Source organism: Dipodomys merriami, unplaced genomic scaffold (assembly GCF_024711535.1).
Source record: "Dipodomys merriami isolate MVZ:Mamm:240054 unplaced genomic scaffold, mDipMer1.0.p SCAF_36, whole genome shotgun sequence".
Classification (NCBI taxonomy): domain Eukaryota; kingdom Metazoa; phylum Chordata; class Mammalia; order Rodentia; family Heteromyidae; genus Dipodomys; species Dipodomys merriami.
In genome coordinates this window covers 11,234,604-11,240,603 of record NW_027205159.1, presented here as the reverse complement: position 1 = coordinate 11,240,603, position 6,000 = coordinate 11,234,604, and the positions used below count along the sequence as shown (strand labels likewise).

The following is a 6,000-nucleotide window of genomic DNA, read 5'->3' as shown; positions in this document are numbered from 1 at the left end:
AAATACTTCATTTTGCATTGACTGAGTTTGACTGAAAGTCTTGTTGTGGACAATGCTTTCCTGTATATATTCTGTGAGTTGGACCATGACCTCACTAGGTCATCAGCCGTGAACTCCTCTCATCACAGTCTCTTCTGGAAGTACATTTCCCAACACTGATGAGACCACTTCTAATCTCCCCTGAGATTAAAAGCCTTAAAAGATTCAATCCTGTTCAAACGTAACCATCAAAGAAACAGAAGGGCAGAGAGGAGAGTGAAGAAATTTAGAACTTCAGTCTGTGCAAGCCGGGGAGGCTGGGCGGTCAGTGCATAACTATGGAACCTGCTTGGCTTTGTAGGTATTCCCTTCTGCCAGGAATGTAACAACATGCTGTACCCACAGGAAGACAAGGAGAACCGCAACCTGCTGTGTGCGTGCCGGAACTGTGACTACCAGCAGGAAGCAGACGGCAGCTACATCTAATGTCAACTAAATCAAGCACGAAGTGGACAAGCTGACCCAGATCATTGCTGATGTGTCCCAGGACCCCACTTTGCCATGGACCGAAGACCACCCATGCCAGAAGTGTGGCCACAAGGAGGCAGTGTTCTTCCAGTCACACAGTGCTCGGGCTGAGGATGCCATGCGCCTGTACTATGTGTGCACTGCAGCCACCGCTGGACCGAATGAGCATCCCTAACTCCCCCTGTAATAAATGCCAGGTTCTGTGCCCATGAAAAGAAGACATTTAGAACTCCATACACATTTCTTGTTTTTAGTTCTACTTTTATTATCTCTCTTTAGTTGTGCAAAAAAAGAGCGTTACTATTAAACATGTCAGTTTATAAATACAATGCATCTTGAATAATGTCACTCTTTTATCTTTCTACTCTGTCCTTCTCTATCCAACCTCTTTGCCTCCAGAAACATTTCCATTAATAAAAATACAAATTAAATAATTAAATATGAATTTATGACTCTATATTTGTATGGTACACGGAAGACCCTTTTCAGACCACTCTTGGAAATACTGAAGTAATATGGGTCACTATTTTATATGTACCTGTTATACAGTCCCATAAGTGTCTTAAATTTTATTTATTCACATTTTTCATACTTTTTTCTATGTGTGTGTTTATTTAACTCTGCCACAAGCCAAGGGTGCTTTGACCATCTAAACTCTGAATAAACAATGGAAAAAAATGATATCCAATCATTCTAAAACAAGGTACAAATTTATATTATTCCTCCTTTGTATTTCCTCAAGTTACTATAAAATCATTATTTCATTCTCCCTTTATCATGTGAACTGCAGGACAGACAAAACTGGCACTAAATAAAACAAGGTGAAGGAAGCTGGATGCTGTGTAGGTGTGAAAGGCACTTGGTAAACTTAGGGGACACATTAATAGATTGACAAAGAGAGGCCGCAAAAGCATTGACACAAGTAGGGTTGAAAGAAGCCAGATTCTAAGGACAACCCTGAAATTTTCATGATGTATGCTCCAGGGCTTGCTTCAGCAAATACGGCTATGTGGCTTGTGAATTTTCAGTCCACACAGACTCAGGCACCAGAATCCATGGAAGAATTTGGAATAATGATCTCAAACCAGAGCTGTGGGCAGTCTTACACTTCATGGGTTGTGAGTTTCTGCCTGACAGCTGAGGCTGCGGATGCGTAGGAAGGAGGATACTTTCCTGTGTATCTTCCTGGGAGAAGGAAGTACAGTTCAGAAGGAAAGTGTTTATGGTCTGGGCCATGAACCTGAATGAGGTCTGGCACACCTTTCTATATCATCAGAAGAAAAGCTACATAAACTTTTGAGAGGAAATATAATGAAAAAGGATAAAAGTAGCAGGAACCATGCTAAACATGGTGGGGAGCTGAATATTCATTCATTGCTGAATAGAATTTAAAATGCTACAGCAATGTTAAAATGTCCTTGAAATTGAATAACAAGTTTGACAAAAAAATGTACTTATTACCTTGTTTATGTAACTATAACCCCTCTGTACATCACCATGGCAATAAAAAATATGAACTTGGACAGTGCTTTCTAAACTTGAAAGCTCTATTAAAATGCATTTCAAAAAACAAATGGTGGGGCATTTATTCCAGAGTAATGCATTTCATTTTCACATAGAAACTTGTAAAAAATAGTCTTAGAATCGTTATCAGTAGTAAAACTAAGAATCTTCCCAACTATTCCTAACTAATAAAAAATAAAAGAAAATGTGTTTCTTCAACCAAGGCAGTCTATTCAATATAAACAGGAGCTAAACTATCATATACATTGACTGGATGAACCATAAGAAAGCTATACTGAATAATACAGCCAATCTTAAAACGGGACTTTTATATATTTTCTTTTTATGAAGTGTCCAGGGCTGAGGTATTGGAAAAAGGGAATTCTGTGGCTCATGGACAGCCCCAGGAGTCTGTGGCATTGGTAGGGAACAGTTCCTCCATGATGGTGTTGACAAGAGAGAAACCTAAATATGGGGTACCTATAGATTCTCAACATTCACACATACATGTGGGCTGCTCATGTGATAAGCACACCCAATGCACACACATCTGCACATGAACAAACACCAAAGTGTGCAAGTGACTACTGTAGTATCTATATGGATTCTACCAATGTCTATTTCCTGATTGAAATAAAGTAACAGAGTTATACAAGATGTTGGTACTGGGATAGTCTGGGGGACAGATGCAAAAAATCTCCTAGTAATTTTCTTCACAACTTTATGGACATTTATAATTATTTGAAAATAAATAATAAGAACATATAATAGTTTTCTTATTCCAAAGCACTGAAGAAATGACTTGTAATTTCTCAGTGGGGAAAAAAAAACAAAAAACAATAAAACAAGGAACTTTCTAATTCCTTCACTCTAGTGGCAGAAATGTCTGAATACTTTGCATGGAAGTAGACTGCTGAATGCCAATCAGTAGGAGATATCTGACACTCTGTATTTGTGCCAATAGAATTACAGTAGGCACAACACAATAAAGCTTAAATTTAAGTATTATATTATATATTATATGTTTCTGTTCTTTGTCTACACGTTGTATAATTAAAAGCATGGCAGGAAGTAGGTATAGTCTAGATCCATAGTATAACTAAGTCTACATGGAAGAATCCAGCAGGAGAAGTCTTCATCTGGATGTGTGTGTCTGTGGATTTTTGCAGGTTTTTGTACCACTAAATCACTGTCATGTTTAGAAAATTTATATATTAGATATCTAATATCTAAACATGTTGATGAATTATTAAATAAATATCACTAAATGCATGTTGTTCAGAATTGTAAACTAAAATACCAAAAGAAACATTTTAAAAATAGATTAAAAATATAAGATAGAATCCTGTGCCTGAACTGAGCTCCAAAAAGCCAATGAAAATAATTGTTCCCATCACAGTTCTTTTCTATGTAAGATCCATAGCTAAAACAGTATAACCAATAGCAGATTAATTGTGCTATATTTATATAATAGACACTACATAGCAATGACATTCAACATCTGGAAGTCGGCTCTAACCTTGTTCCATCTCTTGAATGGTGAGCACATGGAGACTCATCTGCAACTCATTTGTGAAGTGCAAGAGGGGTAGGAAATTTCTGTGTCTCAAGACAACCAAGTAATCATAAAATTAAAAATGTTAGCAAAGGAGTAATAAAAATTAATCATAGAAAGTTGTGTCTTCATTCTTGTTAGGGATTCTATAGCTATTAAATGATGGCACTATTTCTACATATGAACAATTCAGAATTAATAAATAAGTAACAAGGGTAATAGTATAGGGTTTTGCCTTTGTCATATGCTCAGAGACTCAACATGTGGATTGAGAAATCCCTTTGAGTATTCAGTAAAATTGTTAGAGAATTGTCTGAACTAGCATGTCATTATAAAATTTAGGAAAAAATTTTCCATTAAGCAATGATGCAATGTAAATAGCAGAAATTTGAAAATCAGAGATGAAAACATTCAACTCAAATGTGACTTTTCCACTTGAAATCTGGAAATTGGAGAAACAATATATTTTGAGGAAAATTGCTTTTCAATTCATAATTGCATACTATCAAAATCACCTTAATGAGAAGTGAACAATCTATATTACCCTCATGACCACAAAATTTCAAAGTAAAAATTCACAGCTTAAATTTTATAGGCTCTGTGGCTTTCCTCCTCAGATCTATCCTCTTGACCAACATTCCACGACAGGGCATCAATTCCCCAGATCCACAGGGGTCCAACCCTGCTGCTTTGAGGATGGTGGATGGATTCTGAATATGTGCACAGTGATTTGTGTAGAGAAATGTGAGATGAAGGGTCGAAGTGATCTGCTGACGATCAGTACAAGATCAGGACTTACTATTGCTAAATCAAGCAGAAGAGTTGAAGGAGCCTAACTTCAAAACTGAGCTCACAGACAATTAAATTTGTGCCTAAAAAATCTGAATATTGTTGAATTACATGGGTGTCTGGATTAACTAAAACACAAAACACATGACTGGAAAAATCATTTATGAAACATTGCCTTTTAAAATGAAACATCTGAGCACCAGTGACACAGGCTTGTAATCCTAGCTACTCAGGAGGCTTAAATCTGAGGGTCGCAGTTCAAAGCCAGCTGGAGGCAGAAAAGTCCAGGAGAGTCTTATCTCCAATTAACCACCAGAAAACCAGACGTGGCACTGTGGCTCAAGTGGTGAGTTGTAGCATTGACATGAAAATCTCAGGGTCAGTTTCCAGTATCTAGTATCCAGAATTCAAACCCCATGAAATACATACATATATATATATATATATATATATATATATATATATATATATATACACACAATATGCATAAAGAATCAAGAAATCCTATAGTCTGCAGCATGATCGATAGAAATAGAAAACACCTTGCTAAACAAAGTAGTTCTATACTGCTTCTTACTCAAGCAGACTTTAAAAAAATAAAATGCATTTGAATACATATCTTAGGGTTCATTTCCCTAACATCACCTTATCTGACCTTTTTTGCTTGACTCACACATATACTAGATATTGCAAATAAGGGAAACCATGGGACCTATGTTTCTTTGGGATTGGCTTACTGTATTTGATGTCGGTATTATTTGTGGAGGGGAAGGGGAAAAACAAGTCGTTTAAATAAGGATACGAGTGGACCCGTTGCAACAGTGAGAAGTACAAGTTGTTATGTTGAAAACGAACTTTACAACTTTGGTGGGGTGGGGCGGGGAGGATTGGGTGGGGGGTGGGGGGGGAGGATGCGAAAGGATGGGAAGGGGAAACAAAGGAGGAGGCTATAATGCTTGATAAGAAATGTACTCATTATCTTGCCCATGTAATTGTAACCCCTCTGTACAGTATTTTCACAATAAAAATAAATTAAAATTTAAAAAATCATAAAAATCTTAGAAAGCATTACACATAAAAATATCATTTTGTAAACCTTTTGCTTCAATCTATGTACATAGGCTTTTTTGTGTACATGTGAGAATGGATTCCTAAGTAAATCAGATCACAAGGCTGAATGCCTTTTGCCAGGGTTTGTGGACAAAGCCATTGAAAATACGCTGTTTAATGAATGGAATCATTGCTGCTTTGTTCCCTCTAATGCTAAACTTCTCAAATAAAGACCTACCTATATGTTTTAATGTTAATAAATAAATAAATAAAATGCAATAGTGATTCTATGGGGCTGACAAGGGCACAGGATCAGAGCTCAGGAGGTTGAAAACAGAAGAAAGATGTAAGACTATGATCAATGCACATAATACATATATACTGAGAAACCCAAAATCCCATTAATAGTTACAGATACATACATTAATAAAAAAATAGGCTATCAGAATATAAAGGAATAAAATTTGAAGCAATGAATCCATTCTTTGTATTAAAGGCAATTCCTGCTTAAAATACCATTATTTATTTTATTATTGCATAAATATCAACTGATGTCACAATTCAGACTCTGCAAGTATTACCTGGTCTTTTCTGAC

General features: G+C 36.4%; 1 pseudogene; it reads left to right on the top strand.

Moving 5' to 3' along the window:
- The first annotated feature begins 318 nt into the window (after nucleotides 1-318).
- On the top strand, nucleotides 319-672 carry LOC138804245 (DNA-directed RNA polymerase II subunit RPB9 pseudogene; annotated as a pseudogene).
- Nucleotides 673-6,000: the final 5,328 nt, after the last annotated feature.